Below are 14,109 nucleotides of genomic sequence, written 5' to 3' on the forward strand. Positions count from 1 at the left end.
GTGGAGGCAAGGCCAAGAGTTTGACTGCATACTCTAGAAGTGCTTGTGATGGATCTTAGTAACATCACTCATCCCCTGGGCATAGATAGACTATATAGTCACTTCCATTTTATGTGAAGAAGATGGACATGTGGAAAACACAAAAGAGCTCAGTGTGGCAATGATTTGGGCCCAACTTCTCCTTTAAGGGGTCCAAAAGTATCAATAAAAATATGCACTTTGGAATTACTAATAGGAAGCAGGGCTCAGAGCATGGTGTCAAATGGTGTCCCCTGGGAACTTGTCTTACCAAATGGTGTTGATTCCTTCAGTTCAAAGAAGAAAGTAAAAGTATTTTCAAAATTTGGCATGTAAGTAATAGTTATAGTTGCTGAAGAGATCTTGAGCAGTTGTAGCTGAGAATGGGAAGTGGCCTGTGAAATCAAGAAAGGTGGGGAGAAGTCCCTAGAAACAAAGTGTGGGTTACATGTTTTATGAAGGGCTGAGAACCTGCCTGTGATTTCAATTTTCCTGACAGTTTGACTTCTATTTCCACTTGCTGGCCCTTGTCATTTTTTTAAGCCTCTGTCTCTCATCTGTTTGCCTTGGCAATTTCTGTTAACTCCAGCCCAGATGACCTGTTTTAGCTACTAACAGTTTCAGATGGAGGGACGTGACCTTCCTTAATGTTTTTTCAGTGTTCCTTTCTTGCTGGGTATGGGATGCAAGAAATATTTTTCTTTTCCTCAGAATGAGGCTATAGTTACCTGAGGGTTGAAAAAATGAACATTGTAATTCAAGGCAATAGCACACAGCAGTGAAGAATGTAAATGGTGCTTTTCACTTAGCCTGGTTCCTTGCAATCCCTGTTTCACCAGCAGCAGACAAATGACTGTTCCAATAATTAAAAGGAATACACCTGGAGAATTAGCCATATAATGAATGCCTCAGAATTTGAAACTTCAGACCTCTGATTGTTCATTCAGACCCTGTAGGCCTAAAATACAGGAGCCAAATTCCAGTTTAGAGGTCTTGCTTTCAGATGGCAACATGAGCTCTGCTACCAGCATAATTTAAAGAACAGATTCTTCTTATATTAATTACTGTTTTCCAGAGCATACCTTAAAGTGACATTTAATGGGAGTGAGAATAGGGCAGAAATGAATGCTGAAATGTGATAGCATACATTTTATGTGGATTATCATTGGTCAGAGAAGGAAGTTAGGATCTGATATGGGTTTCAAGTTCTATTGTACCTGAAAAAAGTGAGAGAGTAACTCCCACAATGGAGTTGCCTATGGCTGCTTTTGGTCGTATGGGAAATATGTAGCTTCCATGCCCATGAGCCATAAGGCAAAAAATCTAGAGTAGCTGTACTCTTTGATGTATGACTAAACTGGCTGTATTTCTGTCATATTCAGAAATTATTAAACTTGCTTTTTTATCTTAGAATATAACCAGTGCTGAATTTCAGAGAAGAGAGTTGAAGCCAGTAAGTTTATTGTTTATGTTATACAGTTTTGGATACCCTTTTATGAATAAAATGTCACTGCAAAGTGTGAGGTAACAAAGGAATTGTAAGCAGTGGCCAACATATAACTATCTACAAATAATGTTCTTGTTAGAAATGAAGGGCTAACAGGAGCATAACTGAGTATTGCCTCTCTATGTGGCTTCAGAGATCACATAATCCAAAGTAAAAAAACTGGCATGTGTTCCCCAAGAAATTCTTCAGAATGGAGGAGCTATATATCAAAACCTTATTTCCTGGTAATGAATTTTAAATAAGTGCCCAGGGCATCAGGTCACTGATGTTTCCACTTTGCAAACTGGGTGGGCTATGAAAGCCCCTAGAGCCCTTCAAAGGCGCCTTAAAAAAGATTCCAAGCTTTAACTGACCAAACTTTTCAAGAAAAATACCTGAAACAATTAGGAGAATGAAAACCAGGAGGTCAGATTACTTGGCCCATGGCTGAGGATTTACATAAATAGGCCTAACCTTTGACTTGAAAATAAAAGGTAAGTACAGAGCCCTGACATAACAGCAGGTCGTTGGTATTTACTCTGTAAAGTACTGCCTCCGATGCTATGACAAAAATGCCAGGAATTCCACTGATCACTGCGTGCTGATAGGGCTCAAAGGTATGCAGCCAGTTAACAGAAACCCAGCCTACCTGACTGATCGAAACTGCATTACTCCCACGCATTTATAACCTGCAATCTGTGAGCGTGGGAAAGTGTGCAAGACCTTAGACTAATTCCTGAGGAAAAAAAGAAAAAGAAAAATATAATAATAATAAAACAACAACAACAAAAAAGGGGGACAAAGTTACTGTCTTCAACAGGTTTTTGAGTTTTTTTGTGGTTTGGGCAACATGTAACAAAATGAACAAAAAGTCTCCAGGTGAGCATCTTCAGACGTTTTCTTCAGTGTGCATACTGCTCTTCAAGAGACTCCAGAAGTGGTGTTGCCTGTGCAGGCTGAGATTGGTACCACGTTTAGCAATGCAGGGCTTTGTCAAAGATAATCTGTACTTACAAGCAGTCTTCAACTGTCAGAATGGTAATAAGCTGTAAGAAGCCAGTCACTGGCTCAGTTTTTAACTGATTAAACTCCAGACAGTGAGCATACAGGAGAAATTGTATGCTGTAAAGAGAGGGAAAGAAGAATAAGAAACTTTTTTGGCGTTTTAACATCTAACATGGTAACAAACGTGTTAGATAATTTTTTTATTTTCTATGTGGATAACAGAGAGAAGAGTATCCCTGTGAAAGTGGAAAGAATAAGTACACCTTTTTATGTTCATATTTTACAGAGAGAGATTTGGTTTCCTGTTCCACTTTGAGACACAAGCACACACCAAGTATTCTGAAGGCTGTTTCAAACTTGTTTCTCTAATTAATCAAAAATGATCCATTACAGAAAACCTGCAGGAATGTCAGAGATGGATGCTTCTGTCTGCACTGTTTTTGACTTGCTTGTTGCAACAGAGGGGGAAGCTGTTAGTGCCTGTCTAGTAAATTATTGAAGGATGGTGTAAGAAGGCCTGCTGCTTTCCTCTTGAAGGGCCAGGAAGCCTGGGGCTAGCCAGCCCTGTGCTGCTCTCCCTGTCTGCTAGACCTCTGTGGGATTTTTGAGGAAGATGAAGGAACACTCCACAGCTGAGAGCTGATCAGAGGAGAAGATGGGCTGGTCCCATGCTCTGAGTGCAGCCTGGCTGAGTCCTGTGGTTGAGAAACCAGGCAGCTGGTGATGAAGAAGGAGGAGCCAGTAGCCACTGCAGGATGGTCAAGCAGGGTGTGCTGGTGAGTAGTGAGTTGTTGGTCTCCCTGTGCCCAGTGAGTTTGAGCGCTGAGGAGCAGCCCAGCCCCCATCTCTGACCAGCATGTCCTTCACAGGGTACTGCTGAGCACATCTCCCTTCACTCTCTGGCCTAAAGTCGTGGAGCCAAGGTATAATTTTGAAGGGAAATTAAAAGCATTTGAAGGACATCCACTCTCCGGAGAGTGTTTGCAGTGACCTAGAGCCCCTTTGGCATTTGTTCTGGTGCTTCCCCTTGCTAGGTTCAGCTGTGTTCTTCTATGGCCCCTGCCTGCTCTAGGTCTTCCTGGGCAGAGCAGTGGCCAAGTGCCATCTCCTCTGAGCCAATTCTGTGATCCCCCATGGGAAGTGTAGGCCAGTCTGCTTTTGCCTCCATGTGCAGTGGAACTCTTGTCATGCTTGCACTGTCTCTGATTCACTGGATGTGGGTGCACTGGAGCTGAGTTTTTACGTACCAAGTCCAAGATGGCACTATATGAACTGCTTGGTGTTTTGCATGCTGAGCTGTGGCTGTCTGCCCTGCTCTGTCAGGCTGATTGCACCTGGCAGAAATGGATGTGCTGTGTATAGCTATGGGACTAGCAGTAGCAAGGCCATCTCAGGGAATGAAAGGCAAGAGTTCAGAAACAAGCCATTTCCAGGAGGTGTGCAGGCCAGAACGGGGAGCTGCCACTGGTGATAACACTGTCTTGCAAAATGGTGTGAGTGAATCTCTGATTCAGGGTAAATAAAGAAGTACTTCTCTCCTGCTGGGGATTGAGGATTGTTGGAGGCCCAGACAATTTCCCGTGATGTCTTTTTCTCCTCTTGATCAGCATTTTGGTATCTGCTTTTAACCTTAAGAGCACCTGCAGTGCTGATCTTCACATGAGCCTGCTCTAAAACACGTCTGGGCCTTCTTGATTTTTTGAATCCCTAACCATTGTAGCTACTATTTAACCAATTTTCTCCCTAATCACCATCCCATGTCTTTGAACACAGCCCTGTCTAGTACTGACTAGTCTAGTGCTCTCCCTTGCCTGGGTTGCAATGCCAGGAGCATGCTGCCATAGCCTCTGTGCTGACAGCCTTGAAGATTTTGTGCATGGTCTTGTCCTCAGCTGGCTCTGTGATAAATGTTGTCCATGTCTCATTCTGAGGCTGAAGAACCTTTTTTCTTCTTCCCTTTTAAGTTGGTATGTATATAGTTTGGGTTGCTTTGCTTTTGATAAGGTAGTTTTCCAAGTGTAGTTTGCTTAAAGACTTCCTCCATAGCCAAAGAATTATGTTCATCCCATCAACATGGTGATACAGATCCAGGTCCATTCATAAACAAAAGAGGAACAGTGCCTGTAGTTGCTTTGCCTCCAGAGAAATCATATCTGGGCAGATTATTATATGATTTTGAGACAGTTTCAAAATTGTGCACTTGGGAACTCTGTGCTTTAAAAAAGAGACGAGACTTTCCTGAGCTCCGATTCTCTTTCTGGTTCCTCCATTGTAGCTATAGAAGAATACAAGTTAAGAGGAAGGTGATTTGCTGGAGTCATTTCAACAACAGCAATAAGTTGCATGTAGGCAGTCTACAGACTTGGGCCAATGCCCCCTCTTCATCTTGACCGTGCTGTTTCATAGGTTTTTTTAGTGTGCATGATACAGATGATGTCACCTCCTAACTTGAGCTGTAAAATTATGGCAGGACAGGATCAATCTTTGGAGGTTGTCTGTGGACAGAATAATTTTGTCCATGTTGTTGTCTCACTCCTGATCCTCAGGTTCACAACAACTACTTCTGTTTCTCAGGCAGTCTGCTAAGACCCGCATCCTTTGTGGACTGGCTATCCCTGCACAGTTTGCTCAAAGGCTGCTTTTCAGTACTCTAAGACTAAAATTTTGGCTAGCGAGATAGATTTTGTAGAATGATGAACTTTGTACACTTGCCTTGACTGATAGGGCAGCAGCCTTTGTCTATACTCCTCTTCTGCTTCTTTTTTATTAAAATGTTCTGTCTGTCAATCCTCTTACACATAATACTGTCAAAAACATCTGGCCTCCTCTGAGATGCCCAAGGGCAGTATTGAATTTCATCCTTACATGATCTCTGATGGCAGGAGGTTTTTTATTAATGGCACTTGTACCACTCCATTCTTGCAAGAACACAGGGAAATACCTACCAGGAGAGGATTTTCAAAACACTACACTGCCATGTGCTTCCTTCACATAATTATTGCTTCTTCTTGAACCACTTACAAATACAGCATTCACCCTGTCCTCCCATAGTGGCTGGGAAGTTCATCCGTGCAACATTTTTTGTTTTGCTGGCTCAGTGCCTAGAAGAGCAATGCAGCTCTCCAGCCCCTCTTTTAGCTTCTGCCTTGGATGAGAGTTCAACTTCTATTCCTTGCAAGAACTTAATTGAATTTCTTTGGGGAGACTGGGTTGGAGTTGGGCTCTTTTACCTCTATTTCCTGCCTGCAGGCACTTCTCTTCCTCTTGGGGTGTCATCTGCAGTTCCTTCAGTCTCCTCCAATGTTTTGTCCCCAGCCAGTAAGTTCTGTGCCACACTCCTCAGAAAAAAACCAAGAATTTAACACAATTTTGAAGGTATTTTCATTCCCAGTTTTATTGATCTAACATGTTATTTATTCTTCCATATAATCCATTTCCTGTAGTGTCTCATGAGGGCAAGACTGTCCCTGTAAATCCCAGATTAGTCCAGCTTTCCTTCTTTTGCCTATAGATTTTCCCTCAGACCTAGCAAGTCAGCAGTGTAAACCGCAGGTACCTACACCCAGCTGAAAATTAAGGTGCCACTTTTGCTCAGGTTAGTTGTCTGCTTCTCTCCAGGTTCAGTGCTGTCCCTGGCTTCAACAGAGGATTCCCTTGAGTGGAACCATCCACCCGAGTTGCTCTTGTGCATGCTCTCCAAGCACTTGTAAACACTCCCCCAGCCTTATGGAGATCAGGCGTGTTAGGTCCCTTATATATCCATTGATAGTTGGGAAATGTAAACATTCAGAAGCACAACATTACTCACAATCATATGGAAGGAAGGTTGTATTTGTAAAATCTTGTGCAGAGAAGCACATTTTTTCTTGTGAAAAGCTCTCAGGCACTGCATCAGCCTTGTGTTTTGCTAGAGGAGGCATCAGCTAAACTAGCAGCAGCCAAAAGGCTTTACTTCATTTCATTGATTTTTAACTTTCCCATTGTAATGCCTGAGGAAAAAAAAAATAAAAATCACTTCCTTAAAGAGCCCTTCAGCTCTGAGAAAGATCCCTGCTGCAGTCTAGAAATGAGCTTGTTCTGGGAACAGCCAGGCCGAGCACTGCCCAGAAGGTTGTAGTTGGTTATTTCTTTATTAATTTTGACTCTGAGCACAGCCACCTCTTTCAAAGGCTGCTGTTGTGGGTTGGGTCTTTTTGTTTTGTTTTTTCTTCAGTGAAGAGTTGAGCAGGCTCCAGCTCACAGGAGTGGAGCACAGCAAGAGCCAGGAGAGCCCAGCTGACGGAAGCCTGGGCTGCGTCAGTCAGCCGGTCACAAGGATGCCTGTCATATGCTGCTGCTCAGACAAAGATCCCTTTCTTTCCATGCCTAGTGGGTTCTCCATCAATGAGAGGACCTTGTTCTACAAACAGAAATCAAACCTCCGTAATTGCGGTGTCACTGATAGAACATGACTTCTTTACCAATTTGTACAAGCACTTTGACCTCTTGCCTTGGTGCAACAGCCTTAGAAGGGTTTTTGCCTCTAGCTCTTTTTATGCTCTTGATTGAAATACTGTAGGAAAGTTTATTTTGGGAGTGGTTTTGATCCATCTCAAGCCAGAAGCTAAGCTTGTGAACTTACAGTCAAAACTGCTATGAATTGTCTGGAGTGATTGTTAGTGCTAAATAAAAATTATTTCAGGTTATGAATTACTTCTCCTTTAAATTTAGAACTACTTTTGCATAAAAAATCAGCGTTATGTGTTTCAATAAAAGATGAGAACAAAACTTCTGCTTCCAACTTCCATTCCTAAAGAAAAAGTGAAAAATTTTAGTAAGAAGGCTAAATTAAAAAATAAATAAATAGGAAAAAAAAAATAGCACTGCTGAATAGCATGGCTAAGCAGCTGTGTTATGTATTTTTTTTTCCCCCCAGGTGAATTATTGCTATAACTGTTCTTTCTAAGTTAAGATCTCACCGGCTGAAGGAAGAAAGTTTCTAGGTTTCACAGCAGGCAAGTCTTTAACAAGAAGTTAACATAGAATAATGAAGGGGTCAGGAAAATGGTAAGCACAAAGGGATTGTCCAGAAGACGGTACAGAGATAGGAGTGTGAATAAAGATACTAAATAAGAGAAGGAACATGCAGCAACCATTTGAATTGCAACCTAGCTGTTCAGTGACAAATTCTTACTGTATTTACCATGGTGTATTACCCTGGGCACAGTAACTGGCAGCAGTCATGGTCACCATCCCAAGTTATCACAGAAAATGAAAAACTCTTGTTTGTTCACATGTTCTTCCTTAAAGGGAAATATCTTACATCTGATAGGGTTTAAAGACTACCAGATACAAGGGAAGACAACACTGTTCAAGAAAACAACGAAACTGAAAATTGAGAGAAGAATGTATTTGTGGGATCCTGGGATTGTACTTGAAGTTTCTAATCTTTAACTCCTGCAAAAGGGAAGTATATAAGAGAAATTAACTGGAGTAGCAGACCAGTTAGCTTTGCTGTTGTTTTTCAGTCAATAGGTCATTTCCTTGGGTTAAGGGTTGTGCTCTGCCAAACAGCAGGATTTTTTAGCTAGTCCTATATCAATGAGAAAATAAATATCTGTTTCTATGGTGCCACAGGTCATCAATAAAGCAAGACATTATTATATTCTTCAATATTGCAAAACCTTTACTGTTCTTAGAATATTGGCTTATTTTTAAAATAATCTAGATACTTTTAAAATATATTGAAAAGCCACCTCAGCAACGTATTTTTGCAAGGGATTCTATAGACATTAGCTTCTGAATCACATGTGAGATGCTGTGCACTAACTGTGCTGGTAGGTAATTCAGATTTAGTAACTAGAGTGTGATTTTGCCAGTTAGTTCCTTTTAAGGTTAGGCTGGGACACTGAAGTATTGTGGCGTCGGAGAATATTTCATCATACAGAGGTAGGCAACTCTCTGATCTATGTAGTTGTGTTTGCATTTATGTCCTTAACAGTGAAATAACTTGTCAGCTTTAAACACTGCATACGATGGACGAAAGTCAGCAGTAGTAACATTGAGTTCCATTAATAAATCTGTATTACTGCAATGATTTAAATGAGTGATTAGCAACAGAAAAATGCTGTTTCTTCTGCCAATTTCTGGGGGATATGTTATTATTCCCTCTTATGATGAGATGATACGGTGTTCCTTTTCTGAGAGAGAAAAGAAATGTTTTTATGTGTGAAATAAATTAGATATCATAGGCTAAAATACCTAAACACTAAGGAAAATGACAGCTCTCCCCTTTCCTTCTGCCCTCAGCAGAAATGAATTTTTTGGCTAGCTGTTGGTATTTTGTAGGAATTATGCCTGCTCAATTATTTATTTTTATATTGCTGCAACTTTTTAACCTGATTCCAGCAGAAATGAGTCTTATGCAATCGTGCTGCATACGCTTGTATCTCCGTCACTTCCACACCCCCAAAATCTTTTGAACCTATTGACAAATTTCAACCAATTGATCTCTCAAAGAAAATCAAGCTCCTACAAGCTTTGCAAAAATAACCTGCTAGGTAGTGGTCTCACAGAGTGGTAGGCTGCAGTGCACCATTTCAGACAGCTGAGAAACCCCTTGTAAGAGAGTGTTTATTTATAAACTCCTGTCCATGGGGAGCATTTAAGGGAAAGCTTGTTCCTTCTTTGATCTGAAGTCAACTGAGTTTGAGGCTCAGGTCTTTCACAAGCCAGGCATCATACTGCTGATCTCCACAGCACCTGGGGATACTACTTTGCAGTAATGATTTATCACCTTAACTACATTTAAACCAAATGTTTTTTAAAACCTCATAGGTTTTCAATTTCTTTTCATTTATTTATTTTTTCTAAAGGACCAAAACCTGCCCAATAGCCTGTCTCTTAAGACTCAGACTATGTTGTCCATCACCCTAGATGTCAACTCTTGACCTTTATCACTGTCACTTTTCGCCATGAATTCTCTGAGTTTAAAGTTACAGAACTGCTGAAACAGATAACAGAGTGCAGAAGGCTGAAAAGTGGCTGGGACGAACCTCCAGGGACAAAGTTTATCTGTTGGAGCATTTCCTGTGTGCACTTTGAAACCTCGCAATTTAACTTGATCAAAGCATGAGCCGACACATTTCAGCTCCTTACTGAACAAACAAATTTACTGCTTATCATCATTGCCACCTCAGTCTTTAATTTACTTTACTTAGTAAGCCAGTACATGTTAAATGAACAACCCGGTCATTACAAATGCAAGGTTCTGGTGTCAAAAATAGGCTACAGTTCACCTGACATTAAATTACATGGCACATCACAAACCGTCACCTTCCCCACCATCCCTATGTAAAAGGAAGCTACAGCCCTATATAGTCAGTGTGGACAACAGTGACCTCTTTGGGACCACTATATCCATCAGCATCTGTTGAATTCTTTTTTAATATCATGGGCTTCCCCCTTTATTTTTCATTAACTCCTGTAGGATATATGTGGACTGAGAAAATAAATGGTGATGTTTTCAAAATGTGTTAGTTAACTCACATTAACACATTTCAAAGCACAGTTTAGCACATATGGATTAACAGATCATTTGAAACATTTTTTTTTTCAGTCAACACTTGTAACTACTACTTTTTTTTTAGTGTTCTGGTAGCTGGGAATTGTTCTTTTCTTCCATGAAAAAAATTATTTACTTAAGTTAATAATAACAATAGTGAAGATTATTGTGAGGTGTTGCATGAAGGGAGCATGGCCAGACAGCCTGGCCTGTAGAAGAAAGCGAGGTACAGTGACAGAATTTCTGTTTTTAAACCAAAACAATTTGGTGAGTTTTTAAAAACAGTGTCTAAAATATTTTAAATGTTTTCCACTTACTTCAAACTACTGGCCCATATTTTCCAGCTCATGTGCCCTTCATTTTTGTCCGCGAAATTGAGTAAAAAAGTTTTGATTTCCTTGGTAGCAGTTGTTCATCAATAGCACTGAAATACGCTGAGTCAGAGAAAATCAACAGTCAACCAACCAGCTTCCAAAGCAAGTTTTGTTCCCAGAACAATACTAAAAGGGATCTTTACTTGAAGCAGGTAGATACAGTTATAAACTATTCTTCAGCAATTCAAACCATGGTTGCCTTTGTTGACTTCTGTCAACAGCTTCAACAGAAGCTTCTGTCCTTCTTTGGAGAAAAAAATGACTTCTTCAAACATTCTGCAAGCTCAGATATTAACCATAATCAGTTGTTATTCTACCTCTGTGTCATCACTCATTGAAAATGCAAAATGCTTAGACAATAGAAGTTGTGATGGAAATTTTCAGAAGAAGTGCAGCAACACGTCTTCTTAGAATTAATGGCACATGCATGATGCTTTCCTGCACAGCTTGGTAAATGTCAGAGACTTCAGAGCACCTATGTAAGAAATGACAACAAAGCAAGCCACATATGGCAGTGTCTGCTGACACAGAACACCACATGCAATTCAACTAATAAATGTATCATATCTTTTCCCATCACAGCCAGAGATCAGGGATAGTTGCGTTCAGGGTTTTGTGAAGCTTGCAGATGATGTTTTGTTTTTGATGGCATGCAAAACTATTTCAAAGACAAAATTCCTTCACAATTTGAACTTGAATTGATTGTTTTCTTCCTCAGATGTTATTAACTTTAACCAAGTTAGGTGACTTATTTTGCCACTTAAATGAAGCCTGTGCCAGACACAGAAAGCTCCTTGCTTGAAAGATGAGTTAACACAAAAGGATGTCCTGCATTTTTTAATTCACTGTAAAGGTAGTAATTATTTAAGTAATCCAGAATTTAACATTTTACAACCCTACTTATACGTTTGTCAAAGGAAGCTTTAGTGTAACAGGTTCTGCCATTTTTGAGAACAAATTTAGACAACAGAGCGAGGTGAGAAATGTTTGCATGCTGTTCTAGGATGAAGCAGACTTCTAGAAGTATTCTCCAGATAGGGAAAAGAGCAAGTTTGTTCTGGACTGGGTGGTAGCCTGGTGTTTGTTCCTCACACTGGGACTATGGGAGAATTTGGTTTAAACATTTATTTTGCTTGAGACGGATATCTCGCATTCTAGGAGGGATTCTTCTGACACCAGTCCATGAGCTGCTCTCTGATGGGTCTCCCTAAACAGAACTGGCCATGTAAGTTGCTCATGCTTCTCTAAGACACGTTGGCTGTGTGGGAATGGGTTTGAGCACTCCTCTGGGATGAGGGAGACTAAGATGCATGTTCCTGCTCCAAGTGTATTTTTATTTTTAAAAAGTGGAAACCATGCTAGTGGATGTGCTTGAAGATGTCTTCTTCTTCCTATCAAAAGATGCTGGTCCTGAAACTGAAACTTTTTGGCAGAGTATATATGTCAGCTCCTGGGGCAACAGAAGCTGTTATTTTTACTGAAAGTTTCACTTTAACAGTTACATGTCCTTTAGAACCTCTGTTTTTAAAAATTCAGCATTTTGTAACAAAAAAAAAAATATTTTGTAAAAATTTCCATACCAGCTCTAGAGAATAGGAGGTAGAAGGACCCATTTCTTGGGCTGCTCTCTGGACTTGGACCTTCTCACTCAGTCTTCGATAAAGCTTCATCCCTGTGGCTCCTCTTCTCAGCCCAGCTGCTCTGCTACAGATAATCACAGAAAACCACATCTGATGCTGTCTGGAGCCTGCTGTTGATTGCTGCTGATGTGCTTGCAGGTATTCCTGACTGTGGTGAAGCAGCCAGATTATTTAGCTCCCTAAAATGAGTAGGACTGCATGGAGGGCAAAAATCCAGAGGTGGTGTATCCTATGTGAGGAGCCTTTACACTGTTTGTGGGGAATTTGTAAAGCAGAATGGAAAAAAAAATGCTTTAAATCCCCCATAAAGGAGTCACCACTGGCTGCTCAGCTGTACTGGAAGTTCTGCTTCAATGGCAGCCTGGTTGAATGGCTGGGAAGTAGAGAAACCCTGTGTACCCCTGGCTGCTAAAGGAGTGGGAGCCAGGATTTGGGTGCCTCCCGTGCTCCTTGTCTTTCTTTTATGGATGGATATTATACTTTTCTAGACAGTTCTATAGGTGAGTTCAGATAAAAGAGAAAATAGAAGGAGAAAAAAAATTAGCTATTTCTGAGATTTGACCACCTGCTAGTCTCTTCTCAGGATGATGACCTGATTGTTTGTATGGCTCTTTTCCTCCACAGACAGCCAGTGCTTCTGATGTCTGCAATTTTCCAAAGAGAAGTTATATTAAATTCAGACATCTATTCTAATTTTCAAGAATTAATCTTTGCAAAGCATCTATGTCAGGAAAACTGCTGTCCATTAGTAGGAAATTATTCAGAAAAAGAAGATGACTTGCTTATTTATGTAAGAAACTGCTGTACAATTAAGTACAGATATAGGTCAGTAAAATAAGTTCTTTGATCTATTGCTACAAGGAATCAGTGTAAATAAGTTTCCTGATAAGAGCTGCTACTGCGTAATTGCATTTTACAAACTGTGTAGTGTGCTATTACTCAGGAAATGTGTTTACTGATCTGCATGTCTCCACTCAGCCTCATGGCTGAAAGGTTTGCTTTTTCTGATATTTATAGTTCTTGTGCATTTTTAAATAATGCGATTAAACTCATGAAGGGACAGAAGAGAGTACAAATAGGGAAAATTGATTCTAGAGCATACAAAACTACTATTGAAATAGAGACCAGTTGATTGTTTTTAAACAAATGTAGGTTAGTGGTATTGGAGATTAAACTGCTAGGCAAATATTAAGAAGGATTAATTTATACTGTCAACTCTGACTTTTCTGGGCTTCATTCTTTTGTTAGAATATATGAGAGTGTGACTTCATCACAGCTGTGAAAAGGCTTGTTTTTTGTAGAGTTTTGTCCTGTTTCAGGGGGAATAATAGTGCAGAAATTGAGCCCTTCCATAGCTTGCACAAGAGCTGCTAACTGAATGCCAGTGGTATTGAATGCTCAATACTTGCTCACCTAAAGGTAGGCCTGTCCTGGGTGTTAGTGGGATTGCTGATATGGGAAGGTGGGAATAAACAAAATGTTGTTAGCACTTCAACCATGATTCCCTGTTTACTAGGATTGCTGCCATAATAATGAAGGGTATCTTTTCAGGTTTGGGTTTTAATCACTGGGAACCTACTTAAGCAATACCTGTCAGATAGAAATTGTTCAGTTAGGAAGGACTGAGCTCATTCAACATTGCCTCAGCATGAAAATATGTATATTAGCGTACAGGTTTAAGCAAAGCCATCTCATCATGTTTTAATCTGGAGGATATGAAAAGACCATTGTCTAGTTAAAAACAAGAGGGGCAGAAAAGTGGTTGCATTTGTATTTCTTTGTTTTGAAGAGCCCATTGTTGAACTATCAGAAGCAGAAATCTGCTGCAGGATGGAAAGGGAGCCCTTGCAGAGCAGGAGTGCATCTCTGTACTCTGGTTACAGAGGCTGTGATTTGACTAGTTGTGGGCTGCTGAAAAATCCCACTTTGCCGAGGCATGATATTCATAACAGGGTAAACAATCCCTTTCAGCCTGGAGTGGGACATCCACCATCCTCATGGTCTGTAATAGGCAACAGAGGAAAAAACAGTGGGTCATTCCTG

At 40.5% G+C, this 14,109-nt stretch overlaps 1 long non-coding RNA gene across 2 annotated transcripts in view; it reads left to right on the plus strand.

Annotated features, from left to right (window-relative positions):
* The first annotated feature begins 3,061 nt into the window (after positions 1-3,061).
* The window catches only part of LOC127383859 (uncharacterized), a 76,504-nt gene continuing 65,456 nt past the window's right edge, over positions 3,062-14,109 (plus strand). For both annotated transcript variants that reach the window (XR_007889322.1, XR_007889323.1), the window contains exon 1: positions 3,062-3,285. This is a non-coding gene — a long non-coding RNA (uncharacterized LOC127383859). The remainder of the gene's footprint in view (positions 3,286-14,109) is intronic.

This window comes from Apus apus, chromosome 1 (assembly GCF_020740795.1).
Source record: "Apus apus isolate bApuApu2 chromosome 1, bApuApu2.pri.cur, whole genome shotgun sequence".
In the NCBI taxonomy this organism is placed as follows: Eukaryota; Metazoa; Chordata; class Aves; order Apodiformes; family Apodidae; genus Apus; species Apus apus.